This window comes from Trichechus manatus, unplaced genomic scaffold (assembly GCF_000243295.1).
Source record: "Trichechus manatus latirostris isolate Lorelei unplaced genomic scaffold, TriManLat1.0 scaffold00103, whole genome shotgun sequence".
In the NCBI taxonomy this organism is placed as follows: domain Eukaryota; kingdom Metazoa; phylum Chordata; class Mammalia; order Sirenia; family Trichechidae; genus Trichechus; species Trichechus manatus.
Genome location: NW_004444039.1, coordinates 7,471,719 through 7,490,919, shown reverse-complemented (window position 1 = coordinate 7,490,919; position 19,201 = coordinate 7,471,719). Strand labels below are relative to the sequence as shown.

At 43.7% G+C, this 19,201-nt stretch overlaps 1 protein-coding gene and 1 pseudogene across 1 annotated transcript in view; both read right to left on the bottom strand.

The window, feature by feature from the left end:
- CAP2 (cyclase associated actin cytoskeleton regulatory protein 2) overlaps positions 1-590 on the bottom strand; it is a 186,158-nt gene extending 185,568 nt beyond the window's left edge. The window contains exon 1 of the mRNA XM_004382980.1: positions 227-590. The gene's annotated coding sequence lies outside the window, so the exon portion shown is untranslated. The remainder of the gene's footprint in view (positions 1-226) is intronic.
- Positions 591-17,398: 16,808 nt separating this feature from the next.
- Positions 17,399-18,740, bottom strand: LOC101359482 (S-formylglutathione hydrolase pseudogene; annotated as a pseudogene).
- Positions 18,741-19,201: the final 461 nt, after the last annotated feature.

The window sequence follows — 19,201 nt, the reverse complement described above, 5'->3', positions numbered from 1 at the left end:
GCCCGCGTACCCCGCGAATCCCCGGCCCACCGCGCTGCGCGCTCGCGCCCCCGCGCCGCGTCCCCAGTCCCCGCGCCGCCTTTATGCCCCGCGCGCCGCCGCGTCCGGGGTCCCTTCCTCTCCACACCCATTCGGTGCAACTTCCCAGCGCCCGCCGCGAGATGCCCCCCGCACCTGCACCCCCCGGCATCTCCACCCTGGCCGAGCACTGACCGCCCCGCATTACCTGCTTCGGTGACCTGGGGGCTCGTCCTCGGCGGTGAAAATCCGCGTTTGGCCACTCGCACCCTCCGCCCGCCTTCCCTCCCCCGTCTCCGGCCCTCCGCCTCCTCCCCCTTAACGGGAGTCGGTGTCAGTCACGCTGCTCCAGGGGAGAGTCGGCGGCTGCTTCCGGGAGCTGCAAATACAGACTAGCTCCGAGGGAGCGGGAGGAGGGAGACACGGGTAGGAGTGAAAATAAAGGGAAGCGGAGAGCAGAGAGGGATGGAGGAGAGGAGGGGCAGACGGGCTGTAGGAGAGAAGAGAGGGAGATGGGGAAGGCAGAGGCGAAGAGAAGCAGAGCCTGCCAAGCGCCCAGTCTATGAAAGCAATGAATTCACTGCATCAGGCAGGATTGCAAAGAAGTCTGGAAGGATTCGGCAGGCTCCTGGCCTTCCCTGGTCAAAGGAGCCACAGACAGACAGGGTCTCCAAAGACATGTGTAAGAAGTGGGTAATGGGTCCTTCGGCAGCAAGAGGCAGGCCTCTGTGTCGGCCAGTCCCTGTATTTGGGTAACGGCTGCTGGCAGAAGAGAAGGGCGGACATCTGACACTTTAGCTGCTCGGCATTAAGACCGATGCACTCATACTTCCTGACAACATAAAACAAAACAAAAACAAACAAACGAGTATTTTATATACAGCAGCCTTAAAAAGAAAAAGGTACTGCCTGATTATTTTAAAACAAACAAAATCAATCTACTTTTTAAACTGTCTGTGGCTATTTCCCACATATATATTATAATGACCAAATTGAAGCCTTTTTTCTTTTTTGTTGGCATCGTTAGGAGGAAAGCACTGATTTTCAGGTTTCATGAAAGTTCACTTCAACTTGAACAAGTGGACCTGAAACTCTTCACTGAATACACGACGGGAAAATAATTGGCAGACAAGAGAGAAAAGAGGGGAAAATGTAACTGATGTCTCCTTCAAATAAAATTTCCAAGCACACAAACCTGAAGATGGAGCTCTAAAAAGCCAGTACTCCCTGTAGGTATTAAAATTGCATCACAGAGCTCAGTGCATTACAAGAGCCCATTAAATAAGCAAACAAGCAAACAAACAAAAACCCAAACCCGTTGCCATCAATGCCAACTCATGGTGACCCCACGTGTTACAGAGCAGAACTGCTCCATAGGGTGTTCTTGGCAGTAATCTTTACAGAAGCAGATCACCAGGCTTTTCTTCTGCAGCACTGCTGAGTGGGTTCAAACAGCCAACCTTTAGGTTAGGACTTGAGCGCACACTGTTTGCACCGCTTAAGAACCTTCTTAGACTTCATAAGCCACAAGGTAAATGAAGGTCATTCCTATGACACATTGCTCTTGGCCAGCAGTGGTGATGTGAGGTGCCTCTTTGCTCCCGTTTGTCTGAAAAGAAGGGAAACAAAATGAGATAAATATTGATCAGTGAATGCAGACCGGGCATAAATCCCAGAGCTACCCTTATCATGCATACACCTTACATTTCGCAGGTGCTCAGTATGTTTATATTGAGTAGATGAGTAAATGGATGGATGAATGGATGAAATATATACGTATTTAGAACACTTATGTTCCAGGATGCAGAGACTAATATATCCATAAGAAGCAGTCTGGGCAGGTTTACAGAAACTCCAAAGCATCCACTTTAACATGACTTGCTCTTTTTTAGCATTCACTTCAACAAACATTCGTTGAGCACTTGCTTTAGCTAACTGTACTTTGCATTGGAGTGTAAAGTATTATAAAGTCTAAAGATGAATGCGGCTCAAATCCTGCCCCTCGGTTTATAATACAGCAGGAAGATGAGGAGAGTATAAAAATAACCACAGCGCAAGAAAGACTGTGAAAAATGTCCTCCGAGAAGGATGAACAACGTTTTGGAGACGTGCAGAAGAGGGAGGCCGCTTCTAGCACTGGGAATCAGAGAATAGTTTCTGGTGGAAATAGAGGTGAGTCTTCCAGCCGAAGTAAGACAGTGAGAGTATACCGTGAGAGAAGGACCCTCAAGACGAAGGAAACTCTGGGATAGAAGCAGAGGTGATAACACAGTGGGTAGGTATGGAGGACGGTCAGTGGGCTTAGCTAGGATGGAGAGGTTGGAACGGGACTTGTGGGAGCCATTTCCAGGAAGGTAGGTTAGGTCCCAGCTGGTGGAGGCCTTCAGTCTTAGCCTAAGATGTTCAAACTCTAAGTGGCAGGTAATAAGGGACTGTCTCAGTTTCCTAGCGCTGCTGAAACAGAAATACCACAAGTGAGTGGATTCTAACAACCCAGAAATTTATTTTCTTGCAGTTTAGGAGACGAGAAGTAGTGGCGTCACGAGGGAGGTGCGGGGGTTTCGGACCACACCAGGTGACGCTGTCAGAGGGCGTGACACCAAAATGACCGTAAAATTTTTGTGCAGGGTTTCAGCAGAAACTCATTATTTTTTGTAAACATATCCCTGTAGTTAGTTATAACATCAAAAACATATTTCGGAAGCCCAGCTTACATGTATCAATATACCTACAAGGATAAAACTCTATGCTAATTTACTTTGTTAACCTTCTAATGCCCTGCATCAGAGCTGCCTTTGTTACCCAATTACAGTGATGCGACAAACCCACGCTGTTGTTTTCATGGCTGCTGGTGTTTTTATGGTCACCGAGTTTGTCATTTTCTGGTATTTTAGCTATAATGTTATGGTAATTAGTATTTGTGAGCCTATATCAATAACTTTTTTGAGAACGAAGTAGTCATTAAAGGAAAAGAAGGAGTGAAATACACGAATTATGATTTATGAGTAACATTAGCACAAAAAACATTGCCAAGGATTCTGTATGGTCTGGGACAGGAGGAGGTCCGTGGGGGGAGGTGACACCATGAGTTACTGCACTGGGTGACACCAGCCCTAGCGATGCCATTGACTAGAAGCCCAAACCCAGGGCGGCAGCTGTAGGGGAAGCCTCTCTCTCTGTTGGCTCTGGAGGATTGTCCTTGTCTCTTTTTAGCTTCTGTCCCTCAGTTCCTTAGCAGTCTTCATGGGGTGTGGCATCTCTCTTCCCCCATCTGTGCTTCCTTGCTTCTGTGCCGAATCTGCTTTGTTTAAAGTCTCAGAAGTGATTCACTTGGGACACACCGCGCACCAATACCGCCTCATTAACATGATAAGGAACAACTCCATTCCCATAGAAAAACCTTTAAAGGCATTAAAGAAAACCCAAACCCACTGCTGCTGAGTTGATTCTAACTTGTAGCAACCCTGCAGGACAGAGTAGAAATGCCCCATAGAGTTTCCACGGCTGTAAATCTTTATGGAAGCAGACTGCCACCTCTTTCTCCCGAAGAGCAGCTGATGGGTTCAAACTGCAACCTTTCGATTAGCAGCAGAGTGCTTAACCACCGCGCCACCAGGGCTCCTTATACGTATAGGAGTTAGGACTTACAATACATATTTTTGGGGAACACAATTCAATCCATAACAGGGACTATTGACAGTTTTTGAATAGGATCATGACACCAATTGCTACTAAGTTGACGCTTACTTCTGTCAGAGGAGAAGTGTGCCCTACGGGGTATTTAATGACTGATATTTCAGAAGTAAATCACCAGGCCTTTCTTCTGAGGAGCATTTGGGTCCACATGAACCACCAACCTTTTGATTAACAGCCAAGCCCGTTAGCCATTTGCACTACCCAGGGACTTGAGGAGCATGATAAACAAAAAAAACCAAACCCGTTACCATCCAGTCGATTCCAACCCATAGTGACCCTGTAGCACAGAGCAGAACTGCCTCATAAGGTTTCCAAGGAGCGGCTGGTGAATTCAAACTGCCGACCTTTTGGTTAGCAGCCAAGCTCTTAACTACTATGCCACCAGGGCTCCAAGATAGAAAATGTTGATTTGGTGGATTGTATAGGACAGGAAAGAGATAGAAGGCAGGAAATTTCTCTAAAAAATAATTCACTAGTGTATTAGCTTCCTAGGCCCGCTGTAACAAAGTACCACAAAGCGGGGCGCTTAAAATGACAGAAATGTATTGTCTCATTGTTCTAGGGGCCAAAAGTCAGGAATCAAGGTGTCAGCAGGGCCTTTCATGTTCCCTGGCCAAAGGCTGTTGAGGAAGATCCTTTCTCGTCTCTCCCAGCGTCTGGTAGCCCCAGGCACTCCTTGCCTTGTGGCAACATAACGTCACTCTCTGCCTCCGCCTTCACATGGTGTTCCCTTCTGTGTGTGTCTCTGTGTCTGCTCTCCTAGTTTATAAGGACTCTGCTCAGATTAGACTAGGACCCACCTTACTCCAGTCTGACCTCATGTTAATTGAAAACATCTTCAAAGACCCTATTTCTAAACAAAGTCACGTTCACAGGGACCAGAGGTTAGAATTTATCTTTTCTGGGGGGAAGCCTTGGTGGCGCAGTGATGAAGAGCTTGGCTGCTAACCAAAAGGTCGGCAGTTTGAATCCCCCAGCCGCTCCTTGGAAACCCTATGGGGCAGTTCTACTCTGTCGTATAGAGTTGCTATGAGTCGGAACTGACTCAACAACAAGGGATTTGGTTTTTTGTTTCTTTTGGAAGGGACACAGTTCAACCCGTAACAACTAGTCTGGAGAGGAAATAATGAGCCATAACCCGGTACCTGACTTCTTCCTTAACTACTCCCACCTAGCACAGCGTCCATCTGCATAGTGACATGTCTCGCAATGGGTCGAACCCACAGCAAACTTTTTTATTTTGTTCACAATTCTCTACCATTTGTTGTTGTTAGGTGCTGTCAGGTCAGTTCTGACTCATAGCAACCCCATGTACAACAGAATGAAACGCTATCTCGTCCCCCGCCATCCTTACAATCCTTGTTATGCTTGAGCCCATTGTGGCAGCCACTGTGTCAATTCATCTTGTTGAGGGTTGTCATGGACCGAATGGTGTCACCCAAAAATTATCTGTCAGCTTGGCTGGGTCATGATTCCCGGTATTGTATGATTGTGTAATCTGATGTGATTTCCTTATGTGTTGTAAACTCTATCACTATGAGGTTATATGTGATCTCCTTATGTGTTGTAAATTCTGTCACTGGGATGAGGTTATACTGATGAGGTTTACAAGATTAGATACTGTCTTAATCCAGTCTCTTTTGAGATATAAAAGAAAGAAGTGAGCAGAGACACATGGGAACCTCATACCACCAAGAAAGCAGTGCCAGGAGCAGAGCGTGTCCTTTGGACCTGAGGTTCCTGTGCAGAGAAGCTCCCAGACCACGGAAAGACTGATACATTACAAGGACCTTTCTCCAGAGTTGACAGAGAGAGAAAGACCTCCTGGAGCTGATGCCCTAATTTGGACTTGTAGCCCACTGGACTGTGAGAGAATAAACTTCTCTTTGTTAAAGCCGTCCATTTGTGGTATTTCTGTTAGAGCAGCACTAGATGACCAAAACAAGGGTCCTCCTCTTTTTTGCTGACCCTCTACTCTACCAAGCATGATGTCCTTCTCCAGGGACTGATCCCTCCTGATTCCATGTTCAAAGTATGTGAGATGAAGTCTCGCCATTCTTGCTTCTAATGAGCATTCTTGCTGTATTTCTTCCAAGACAGTTTGTTCTTTTTTCTGTCAGTCCATAATATATTCAATATTGTTCTCCAAAACCATAATTCAAAGGCATCGAGGACGACTCTTCTTTGGTCTTCCTTATTCATTGTCTAGCTTTCACATGCATATGAGGTGATTGAAAACAGCATCGCTTGGGTCAGGTGCAACTTAGTCCTTAAAGTGACATCTTTGCTTTTAACACTTTAAAGAGATTTTTTGCAGCAGATTTCCCCAATGCAATGTGTCGTTTGATTTCTTGACTGCTGCTTCCATGGGCGTTGGTGGTGAATCCAAGTAAAATGAAATCCTTGACAACTTCGATCTTTTCTCCATTTATCATGATGTTGCTTATTGGTCCAGTTGTGAGGATTTTTGTTTTCTTTATGTTGAGGTATAATCCATACTGAAGGCTGTCATCTTTGATCTTCGTCAGTAAGTGCTTCAAGTCCTCTTTACTTTTAGCAAGCAAGATTGCATCACCTGCATAAAGCAGGTTGTTAAAGAGTTTTCCTCCAATCCTGATGCCTCATTCTTCTTCATGTAGTCCAGCTTCTCGAATTATTTGCTCAGCCTACAGATTGAATAAGTATGATGAAAGATTCAACCCTGATGCACACCTTTCCTGACTTTAAATCACACAATATCCCCTTGTTCTGTTCGAATGACTGCCTCTTTGTCTAAGGACAGGTTCCTCATGAGCACAATTAAGTGTTCTGGAATTCCCATTCTTTGCAATGTTATTTATACTTTGTTATGATCCACACAGGCGAATGCCTTTGCGTAGTCAATAAAACACAGGTAAACATCTTCCTGATATTCTCTGCTTTCAGCCAGGATCCATCTGGCATCAGCAATGATATCCCTCATTCAATGTCCTCTTCTGAATCCAGCTTGAATTTCTGGCATTTCCCTGTCGATGTACTGCTGCAACTGCTTTTGAATTCTTGAGCAAAATTTTACTTGTGTGTGATATTAATCATATTGTTCTATACTTTCCACATTCTGTTGGATCACTTTTCTTTAGAATGGGTACGAATATGGATCTCTTCCATCTGGTTGACTAGGTAGCTGTCTTCCAAATTTCTTGGCATAGATGAGTGAGCACTTCCAGTGCTGCATCCATTTTTGGAAACATCTCAACTGGTATTTCATCAATTCCTGGAGCCTTGTTTTTCACCAATGCCTTCAGCATAGCTTGGACCTCTTCCTTCAGTACCATCTAACATTTATTGCCTGTATTTTCTACCTAGACTTGTAAGTACAAGAAGGTAGAGATATTGTCTGTTTGGTTCAAGGCTATTTCCCCATGGCTGACACATAAGAGTCATTCAGCATGTATTTGTTGATAAAATTTTCTTCTACAGAATTTGTTCAGAAGGTGCTGGTAGTGGAATTGAAAAGAATAGGACAGATCCCAGGCTGTTTCAGAGCTTTTCAGTTTTCCTTGACATTCCAACCCAAACCTGCCTTTCTCCTTAGCAGGTGATCTCACTATCTGTTTTACAAGGAGGCTGATGCCAAGTTCAGTTCTACTCCTTCAACTCTTCTCCTCTCTACCTCAAAATGTCTTCTCTCTTCTCCTCTGTCCCTTATATTTCATTTGAATCAATGTCCCCTTTCTTGCCAAGGTTAACATGTTCTTGTCTTATTCCACCTTAAGTCCTTACTCTTGCATCCTCAGTCTTTTCCTCACTATTGACTTCATTTCCTTGGATTACACTTCATGTTGGGTAAAGCAAAGGATCAGTAATAATGAGGGAAGCCTTCAAGGAGATGGATTGACATAATAGCCACAGCCATGGATTCAAGCATATCAACAATCATGAACATGGTACAGGACTGGGCAACATTTTGTTCCGTGGCACGTGGGGTCACCATGAGTTAAAGCTGACTCCACAGCAACCAGCAACAACAAAGGCTGTATCCAAGAGCTGATAACACAGTAGACATATGGGCAAAGGGAAGAACCCACCACAGGAATGACTCTTGCACATCTCTGTTCTACTGCCATTTTTTACATAATATGATACTTTTTAATTAACTATTTTTTATGAAGACAGTGTGCTAGAATCTCAACAGACCTCAGAATTCACAGTCTATAAAGTTCTGAAAGTAATTATCTCAAGTGTCAGGTGGGATCTAGACTTCCATGATCCCCTCCCAGATTGTGCTCCTGAGTACCAAAAGCACCTGCAGATCAGTCTGACACACAGGTGGCTAACCATCTCTGAGCTGGCCTGGTGAAAACTCTCCCCAAAGGTGTGTATTGGATGGCGACAAACGGACCCAAATAGCCCTTCATGCTGGGGCAGGGAGAGAGAATGTGTCCCTGGATTCCAGATTGTGCCTTAAATAAAGCTAAACTAGAACTTCCAATCTCTAGGACTCCTGCTCCACCCACATGGCTGCTGAGACGGTTTCCACCGGATGATCGTCCTGTGCCACTTTACAGTAATCCCCTTTATGCTATGGGTATGGTCGTCTACTGACGAACAGAAAGTGCCTCATTATCACAATGTTCGTTTTCGGAGCTTTTACTGGCCCATCAGGAGGACAAACTGATGATGATCTGCCTCCACAAATGTGCCTTCTTAGGAGTCCAAAGTCCTGAAGAACGTGTTATAAATGTTTGTATTTCATTTTGCTAGGTCACAAGTGGAAAGTTATCAGTAGGTTATTGTACCAGAGGTTGATTCAAGGACACTTGATCGACAAATCATTGAGGGCCCACTAAGTATCCCAACAGAGAGTGATCATTGCAGGTATGAACGTGCACTAACTACGGGCCAAGCTCTGCTGAAAGTGTTTTATATGTGTTAACTCACCAACCTTATGAGGTGGATACTGTTCTTATTCCCACCTGATAAATGAAGAAGCCAACACAGAGAGGTCTAATCCTTTGCCCCAAATCACAAAACAACATTGGTAGTGGGGTCTGGACCCAGCAATCTGGCTTGAGTTTGTGCACTTAACCACTACACTTCACAGGAATAAATAGAAACAAATAAGAATGAATAGAAAACTACCAAATGAACAGATAGTTACGACAAGACCTTTGTGATAGGGATCGATGTCTGTGCATGACCAAGAATCAGCCTAGAAATAAAACAGATATTCTTCTTTCATTGAGCAGATGAATCAGAGATGAATCAGCCTGACTGAGGAAAGTGATAGAACTTTTTAGTACGTCAGAGTCATCTGTGCAGAGAAAGTGGTAGAGTAATAGTAATACTCTCTTGAGTTCATGAGATATGGACTAATAGGTTATATAAGTTAAATAGAGCCCCATCTGTGTAATAGCAAGTTGCTGATTGCTTTGGATGAATTAATTCTTTAAGTCTCTTTTGTCTAAGAGAGAGAACCAGGTAGCTCAGTTCTTGTGTCCTGATCCTCCTCCTCTCCATTGGAAGAAAAGCATTGGAAGTGTGTGCCAGAGGAGTGAAAGACTCGGAAAACAAATGAAATGTTCCAAACTTTTGCCATGCCACAGATCTTAGTAAGGATTTCTCTCTCATGTACTTCATGTATCCTGAATCAGCATCTGTAAAACATAGCACTTTTTGGAGACTATATGTGGTCTGATTTTCCCTGATTTGAGGAATTATACTGAGATTTTGGTGTTGGTGAAGAATATTGAATATGCCATGGACTGCCAGAAGAACAAACAAATCTGTCTTGATGGAAGTACAGCCAGAATGCTCCTTAGAAGTCAGGATAGAAAGACTTCATTTCACTTATTTTGCACATGTTATCAGGAAAGACCAGTCCCTGGAGAAGGATGTCATGTTTGGTAAAGTAGAGGGCCAGTGACAAAGAGAAAGACCCTCAATGAGGTGGATTGACACAAAGGTTGCAACAATGGGCTCAAACATAGCTATTATTGTGAGCATGGTACAGGACTGGGCAACGTTTTGCTCTGTTATACATGGGGATGCTATGAGTTGGAGCTGACCCGAAGGCACCTAACAACAACAACAATACTGAGCTTTCATTTGATGGAGCAGCTGCAAAGTATGGCAGAGCTGGTCTGCGTCGCATCCTGTGTTCAACATCCTCTCTAACGCCCACCCCCTCTCATCCTCCACCACCACAGCTCCAGCTTCCTTTGGCTACACCTTGCTCTTGGATGCATGGTTTGAGCACATGGAAATAAATCTCATGGCAACAGCCCACGGCCTCTTTTTCCCAATGTGAGGGTTCTTACTCATTATTTTGAAGGTCATCTACCTACATATGGAGGGAGGGGAGGATGAACAAAGCAGATGAGTGGAGGGACTATGAATAGAAGAGAAAGGTGAAGTGGAGGGACTATAAATAGAAGAGAAAGGTGAACATTAGCAGTTTGCCTGGCAGTACTTGATCTCAGGCACCACGGACACTAAAAATGACACCTTTTATTTGTTTGGTGAACAGGAATTCTTAACCTTGCACGTCTAGATGGGCTTCATGAGTCTGTGAACTCCATGAATTGTGTTTAATATTTTCGATTTTGTGCATTTATCTGAGGAGAAGATCCATAGCTTTTACTGAGTTTTTCAGAGTGGTCTATGTCTACAAACTGACTGAGAGATTAATGATACGCAGAAGTGCAAACCAGAGACAAGTGGTTCCTCCCTGCCTTCCCTTTCCTAGTCCCTTGGCAACGCGAACACGTCAGCCTTAGGTGAGCATGCTGTTGTGGTAAGCTGCTGTCGACTGGAAATTGCACAGAAGTCTGTTCAGCATAATAGCAACGCACAGACTGGCAATGGCTGTGCTTTAGGTGCATTGCTGGGAATCAAACCCATGTCGCTCACCCAGAAGGTGAGCATTCTACCACTGAACACCACTGCCTCAGGCGAGCGCGGGCTGTTTGTTCTGTACAGCAGAAGTGCCGACAGCCTTGTTCATCAGAACCTTCAGGACAGATTATGTTTGGTGTGTTTAACCTTTTGGGGACGTGTGCTTTTTTTAAAGGGCATTTTGTGACGGGCATACCTGGACTCACAGGGATGACTTACTAACTTCAGGCACTGATGTATGGGTGAGGTGAGGTTCCAAAGGCATTTGAGAAGAGGAAGGGGGCTGGCTGACACCACTCAACCACAGTGCACATGTCTAACTCACTTTGTAGATGTCTTGGTCTGGGTTTTCTAGAGGGGCAAAATCAGTGATGCGTACGCATATACATACATATACATACATGTATACATACATATACATGTACACATACATATACATGTACACAAACACACACAGAGAGAGATTTACTTCAAGGAAATGGCTCATGCAGTTCTGGGGGCTGGCGAGTCCCAAATCCACAGGTCAGGCAGCAGGCTGGAGGCCTCTGCTGGCTCACAGGATTGTGGGGGCTGGAGAATCCAAAATCTGCAGGTCAGGTGGCAGTCCAGTGGATAAAATTGTCCCTGCATGAAAATTGTATGTAACTAGAAATAGATAAGACCGCTGCTGTTAAACCTAAAGATCCTTTTTAAACTCCACCAACTCATTGGAGCTTCACCTAAGTACTCCGGTCTGTATCCATTTCGTCTTTCTTTGAATACCTTTGACATTCAGCTTATTTATTAAAATAGGAAGAAAATACCCTCAATTTTTTTTCTGTTTTCTGTTTTTCAAGTCTATATTTCAGAGCCTAAAAGCAGGACCATACGTACCTGAAATTTATTTCATTATACAATTCTTAGGAAAGGGCTGCAGGTGGCCCATATGGCATGTCTTCCTGCTGTTAGCCAGATGCTCGTACGGCAGGCACACCTGCACAACGATACACAGAGGCCCTGACCAACGACCGTGCGAGGCACACAGTAAGTGGTCAGGAAACGGTTCCTGTTTTAAGGAGCCCTGGTGGTGCAGCGGTTAAGCGCTTGGCTGCTAACCAAAAGATTGGTGGTTCAAGCCCACCAAAGGCTGCACAGGAGAAAGATGTGGCAGTTTGCTTCTGGAAGAAAAGATCACAGCCTCAAAAACTCTATGGGGCAGTTCTACTCCGTCCCGTAGGGTAGCTCTGGGTAGGAATTGATTCCGATGGCATTGAGTATGGGTAAACAGTTTTGTTTGTTTGCTTAATGAAACACACACACATTTAAATTCAGGGGTTCAGAAAAGCACAAATATTGAAGGGTTGCACTAACATCAATACTTTTCCTTTTCAATTCCAGTTACTGGGGAGGAAATAAGGTAATGGCTCTGAAAACAGAATTAGGAAGAGAAAAGCTAGATACCAAAGTTGAGAGATGTGTAAGAGAGAGATTATCCAAGAGAATTTAAGAGCCCTGGAGGCCAATTTGAAACCAGAGTGAGTTTAGAAAAAAGTGCTAATATGGTTTTTTTAAAAATTGTGCTGTAAGTGAAAGTTTACAACTCAAGTTAGTTTCTCATACAAAAATTTCTACACACATTGTTATGTGACTCCAGTTGCTAGCCCTATAATATGTCTGCACACTCCCCCTTTCCACCCCAGATTTCCTGTGTCCATTCAACCAGCTCCTGTCCCTTTCTGTCTTCTCATCTCACCTCCAGACAGGAGCTGCCCATTTAGTCTCGTGTATCTACTTGAGCTAAGAAGCACACTCTTCACGAGTATTATTTTATGTCTTATAGTCCAGTCTAATCTTTGTCTGAAGAGTTGGCTTTGGGAATGGTTTTGGCTCTGGGTTAACAGAGAGTCTGGAGGCCTCGTCTTCTGGGGTTCCTCCAGTCTCAGTCAGACCATTAAGTCTGGTCTTTTTACGTGAATTTGAGTTCTGCACCCCACTTTTCTCCTGACAAATATGCTATTTAACCCTTGTACTCACGCTAACTGAGTATAAAGAAGGCTTGAGAGGGGCAATTCACCTGAGACCAATGGTTAGACTGGGCCTTCTTAGTAAGAAGGCATGCTCATTTCTTTTCCATTTTACTATAGCATCTTAAAAATAATGAAAATAGAGAGCAGATTTAAAAATCACATCATCCTAGGACAACATGCTAGTATTTACATATTATCTCATTTCTTTTCCTACCTCTCTATGTGATATATTTTATAGTTATAAGTTAAAGGGGAAGCCATGATGTATAATGGAAATTGAGAACCAGATTTCAGCTTTAAAAATAAAATTATGTGTATTAGGCGGAATACTCCTGAATCCTTCGTTTAATCATAGCAGATGTAAATGCTTATATTATTCCTGTAAGACAGGGCAGCTAACGATGGTGAAGAAAAAAACTGAACAGTGTGGAGAAATCAAATAAGAACTTAGCCCGAATCAACAACACCCTGTAAGTGACAGAAATGCCGAGATATCCATCCACCTGGAACACGGGGGCCATCAATGAAGACTGGTTGAACTGAATATTGTGGTGCCTAACATTCAGGTAGGGAAAAATCTGGAAGATGTGCTTGTCTAGAAGAGCTTTTCATTGTCTGAAATAATTTTAAGCAATAGCTATAAGGATTATACACTTAGCAACTTAAACACGTTGTCATCAAGTCAATTCCGACTCGTAGCAACCCTATAGGACAGAGTAGAATTGCCCCATAGGGTTTCCAAGGAGCGGCTGGTGGATTCGAACTGCTGACCCTTTGGTTAGCAGCCACGTTCTTAACCACTGTGCAACTTAGTATGTATTAAATACAGAGTGTGTGCTTAATACAGGCATTGGTGGTTCCGTGGTAGAATTCTCTCCTTCCATTCAGAAGACCCCGGGTTTGATTCCTGACCAATGAACGTCATGCGTAGCCCCCACCCGTCTGTCAGTGGAGGTTTGCGTGTTGCTATGATGTTGAACAGGTTTAAGCAGAGCTTCCAGACTAAGATAGAATAGGAAGAAAAGCCTGGCAATCTACTTCTCAAAATCATCCAATGAAAACCCTACAGATCACAAGGATCCAATCTGCAGTCTGTCTAGGAGATGGCGCAGGACTGGGCAGCATTTTTTTCCCCAGTGTATGTGGGTTTGCCATGAGCAGGGGGTGCCTCAACCGCAATTAACAACGTTTGCCGTATTTTTACACAAATAACACCCAACCTCTATGTTTGTTTCCCAACTGCACCCTCCCCATGAGAGGTATTTTTGTAAGTGCGCTATGCTAATTTTTTTACAGCAGCATGTAAAATAAAATTGCATAGCAACGCTTACAAAAATACTTTGTGGGAGTGGGGGGAAGGCGTGGTTGGCAAACAGATGTAGGAGGCTCGTTATTTACATAAAATATGGTAATACACATAAAGAACAGGTTAAACTACAATTTCATGGAATCTCTAAGCAGCAAGTCAAAATTTTTAAAACAATGACTCTCTGTCCAGTAAGGTGTATTCCTAGCCAGGACACCTAAAATTCTTTTTCAATGTACAACTCCAGATTCCAAGTCTCTGCCTGTTAGTTCGACAGTCATCAACATAACAGAAGGGATTAACTTCAGATCAGGTTCCTGGCCAGAAGTCATACTTGGCAAATAACATTCTATTGAGTTTTATGAATTCCTCGATTTTTGCAACAACGCAATCTGGATTAAGTATTTTGTAATGATCCCACAAAATAACAATAGGGCTGCTTTAAAACTGGATCCTTCTTTGTGACATTTCAAGAGTTTTGATGGTGTGATCCAGTTGTTTCTCATCAAATACAGGGGATGGAATCATGAGTTATTTAGGTTTCTGTACTACATGGAAGGAAGACGTATGAGCAACCCTACCAATTCTGGTCAGAGCGGTGAGCATTTGTCTCCGCGTCTCTCCCCCACACTTCCCATCCTAGATTTATCTCCATCATCTTGTGACTGAAGGAGAAAATAACGCGTCAGCTGTCAGTGGCTTTCTCAGCTGCCAACACAAGAGCTTGGTAATACAGGGGAAATTCCTGAATTAGGGAAAGAGAAGCAACATGCACACTTTTTTTTTTCCCCAGACAATTTTATATCATATTAAACATTCATACAAGTTGCAAGAATTGTACAAGAAACACCAAACATACCCTTTACTCAGGTCTATCAATTGGTTACATTGGTGACATTTTGTCCTGTTTGTTTTGTTTTTATTTTTTTATTATGGTAAATATTTAGGTGATATTTGCCATTTCAACAATCTTCACATGTACCATTTGGTGACGTTAAATATGCTCATCGTGTTGTTCAACCATCACCATTAACCATTCCCAAATTTTTCTGTCACCCTTAACCAAAGCCCAGTGTCCCCTAAGCATTGAAACATGCATGCTTTTGATTACACCATGAGAGCTTCGGGGTGATGCTGATGAGGGGTACCTAGGTCCGCCCTTACCCATGCTTCTCAAAGGATGCCTGAGGCTGCAGTAAAGACTGATTTCTTTTATTCTTCTTATTATTCAGTTGTGTCCCCCAAAGAGATGAACCTCGAGTGCCTGTGAACATGACCTTGTTTGGAGCCAGGGTCTTTGAAGAAGTTATCAGTTAACACGAAGATCATACCTGAGGAGGGTGGCCCAGATCTCATCCGAACAGTGTCCTTATAAAGAGGAGAAGAGACACAGAGACACACGCAGGAGGTGATGGCCGCGTGAAGATGGAAGCGGAGATTGGAGTGCCACAAGCCGAAGAACACCTGGGGCCACCAGCAGCTGCAAGAGACAAGGAAGGATCTTCCTCCAGAGCCTTCGAAGAGATCGTGGCCCTGCTGATACCCTGGATCCACACTTCTGGCCTCCAGAACTGTGAAAGAATACATTTCTGTTGTTGTAAGTCCCCACTCTGTGGTTCTGTTGCAGAGCCCTAGGAAACAAATATATGATGACACCCTTTGGGGAATTAAGAAGGGCTGAGGCTGGAGGGAACCTTGGTGGCACAGTGGTTAAGAGCTACGGCTGCTAACCAAGAGGTCGCAGTTCGAAACCACCAGCTGCCCTGTGGGGCAGTTCTACTCTGCCCTATAGGGTTGCTATGAGTTGGAGTTGACTCAGTGGCAATGGGTTTGGATTTTTTTGGTTTGAGGATGGAGAGACTGCAGGGGCAGGGACTGAGATGAGAAAGGCAAGGATACCCGTGGACCCATCTGGCGGTGCATGCATGGAGGGAGGCCCTGGAGGAGGCAGCAGAAAGGCAGGGTGCCCTGTGCAGGGCAGAGAATGCCGGCAGAGCTAGGACCAGCCCGCGGCGCCAGGGTTGGTGAGTGACGTGGCTGGCCGGACCACAGTCTCACTGAGTGATGGAACCAAGGCCCGGCTGGAATAAAAACTTTCAAGTCCACCGTCTGTGACCACATGGCAGGTCTCACTGAAAATCACCCTGAATCTAAATAGAAAGAACCTGGAAAGGATGGTATTTGATTTCACGCTCTAAGAGTAATTGAACTGGTAATGGCTGAAAGTCTGCATTTTCTAATTTTGTGGATTTCTTCAAGTGCTGATGAAATAAAAATAGGTGAAATAAAATCAATGTAAACCAGTTGCTGTTGAGTTGATTCTGACTCATGGTGGCCCCATATGTGTCAGAGTAGAACTGTGCTCCATAGAGTTTTCTATGGCTGATTTTTCAACAGTAGATTGCCAGGCCTTTCTTCTGAGGTGCCTCTGGGTAGACTCAAATCTCCACCCTTTTTCTGAGAAGCCTAGCATGATTACAGTTTTCACAACCCCCCCTGCCAAAAAAAAAAACATAAACAAAAAGCCAAACCCAATTCCAACTCATGCTGTCAATTCCAACTCATAGTGATCCTATAAAATAGAGCAGAACTGTCTCATAGGGTTTCCAAGAGCGGCTGATGGATTCGAACTGCCAAACTTTTGATGAGCAGCCGAGCTCTTAACCACTGTGCTACCGGGACTTCTTTCACAACCAAGGGACCCTAAAATCAATGTAACCTTTGTGAAAAGCCTAGAATGGAAGGGGAGGCAGAGGGGAAAAATTCTATAGCACAGAACGGAGTCAAGTTTATATTTCAAGTTTTTGACCTGATGAAGAAGAAGGAGAAGACTGGGTGCTCAAATCTAAATTGGCTCTTAAAAAAAGTGATTTCTTATCTCCACTGATGTAGCAATGAAAACTCTTTCTTCATGCAACAAACCTTAATCTTCAGATAACTCTTGAACGATTTACTCCAACCTCATAAAAAGTGCCAAAGAGATCTGTAAAGTAAGGCCCGTCTTCCCCACATGTTTAAAACAGCAACTAAAGAAAATACTTCTAATAATGTGGGGTGCTATTCAAACACGTTTGATGGTTGATAAGCCTTCTAACATCATGAGTATACACCTCAACTTTTTTTGTTTGCTTCCTATACAATCATTTAGCAGAGGAAACCCTTCCAGGGTTACAAAAACCCAAATTTTAAAATCTAATAACTATGCTTCTCTTTAGTCTAGCTTGTATAATTCAGAAGACAACATCTAGCATCTGACATTTCCAGCATTCCAGTATTTTGCATAAAGTCTGATGTGGTCATTAATAAAGATCGCAGTGAAAAGTAACTATAATCATAACCCTTTGCAATCTAAAAACAAACTGGTGTAGGCAGCTATAAAGTGACTGGGAAGTAGCTTTCTTGGTGAAATATTTGGGCATCATCTCCTTGATTTTGTGTAACCAGAGCCTGAAAAAAACTTCTTAACCAGAGCGGCATCATGAGCCTTCCCTTATCGTCATCTGATCCCAAATATCCATTGATAGATTTGTGCCTCTCCTCCCCTAAGCACAGAGAACTGGTTGCAAACTGGAGTGAACGCTGACGCAGATCTGCATTTTCCAGGATTCTGCAAAGCAGGAGTCAGAGCCACATGGCCTACCATGGAGTGGCCAAAAATAGACATTTTTCCATGGTCCACTGGAAAACTGGCATTTATCAGTTGGGGAAGCTTATCCATTATGTAAGAGCACATTCTGTAGATAGTTTGTCAAGGTTCTGAAGTGGAATCCAAGTTAAATCCAGCCCTAGTGCCAATGTGCCAGATCTCATCTTTCCCTGGTGTTGGGGGCAATAATGGCTGGGCCATGTTCCGAGGCAGCGTGATAAAGGCTGCATTGACGGCAGCATTTGCTCTGTCTGTTTTAGGACAGGCAGCCAGTGCGGTACAATCACTTTTCCAGTTCCTGACTTTGGAAGTAAGTAGACAGCAAACTTCATTTTGCACGTTAGTTCAAACGTGTCACGTTCAAACACCTTTGGCAACCCTCTAGACAGCAGTGCTGTTCTAAAGAACTTTCTGTGATGATGGGAATGTTCACTGATTACAGTCCACGGAAAACTACAGCAACCCAACTCTGACATGACTGCTAATGGCCCAGACCCTTCAGGAGTGAAGGTTTGGGTCACCCCACCAGGCAAAGAACCACGACAGCTGAGGTGCTTGCTGAGACTGAAGAGACTACAGAATGGGTGATGGAAGAAGGTAGTTCTAAATACGAGCACAGGACCAGTTGCAGAAATGAAGACTGTGATTGTTTTGAGTATTTCTTCCTTGTATGTATGCATCAAATAGTTTTGTCTTCTTCACTTATAAAATAGAAGATGTCAACAGGCTAGTGCTATGCATGTTAGTGTATCATGTTAGGTGCAAGAAGGACTTTGTAATTGCCTTTATTTAGATACTGTGTGTGGTTTAAGGAGATGTATACAGGTGCCAGGTTGACAAGAGGCGAACCATGATGGTTAAGATCGTGTATCAGCTGGGATGGGCCGTGATTCTCAGTAGTTTGGCAATTATGTAATGATGTAGTCAGTCTCCAAGATGTGAGCTGACGTGATTAGCCAATCAGTTGTAAGGGCCGTTTTATTGGGGATGTAGCCTGCATACTATATATATATATACATACACACACACACACACACACACACACGTGTATATATATATATATACACATACATACGGACGTTCTGGCAAAGCTTGCTCACTTGTTCTGGATTCTGCATCTGGCTCATTATTAACTGACCTCTGGTTCTTGGAACTTGAGCCAGCCGTTTGCCATATTGCCTGCTGACTCCATGATTAGTTGCCCTCCACAGCCTGTGAGCCAGAAGCCTGCCGTCTTACCTGCTGATATTGAATTCAGCAGCCTCTGTAGCCCAGGAGCCAGTGGCTGACCTGCTGATCTTGGGTTTGTCAGCCCCTGCGGTTACTGAGTCAGGAGAAGCCTCTAGTCAAGCTTGGGATTTGCCAGCCTCTACAAACATGTGAGCTAATTCCTTGAGATAAATCTCTCTCTCTCTCTCTCTCTCTATATATATATATATATGCTTCACTTGTTTTACTCTTCTAGAGAACCCAGCCTAAGACAATAAAGATGTGAAATAATTTTCAGTTATTGTTAGGGTTCAACTTTTTTTAAACAGCTTTATTGAATTATAATTGACAGAAAATAAATTGCACATATTTAAATTGGATAATTTGATAAGTTTTGACATATTTATATACCATGAAACCATCATGACAATTAAGATAATGAAT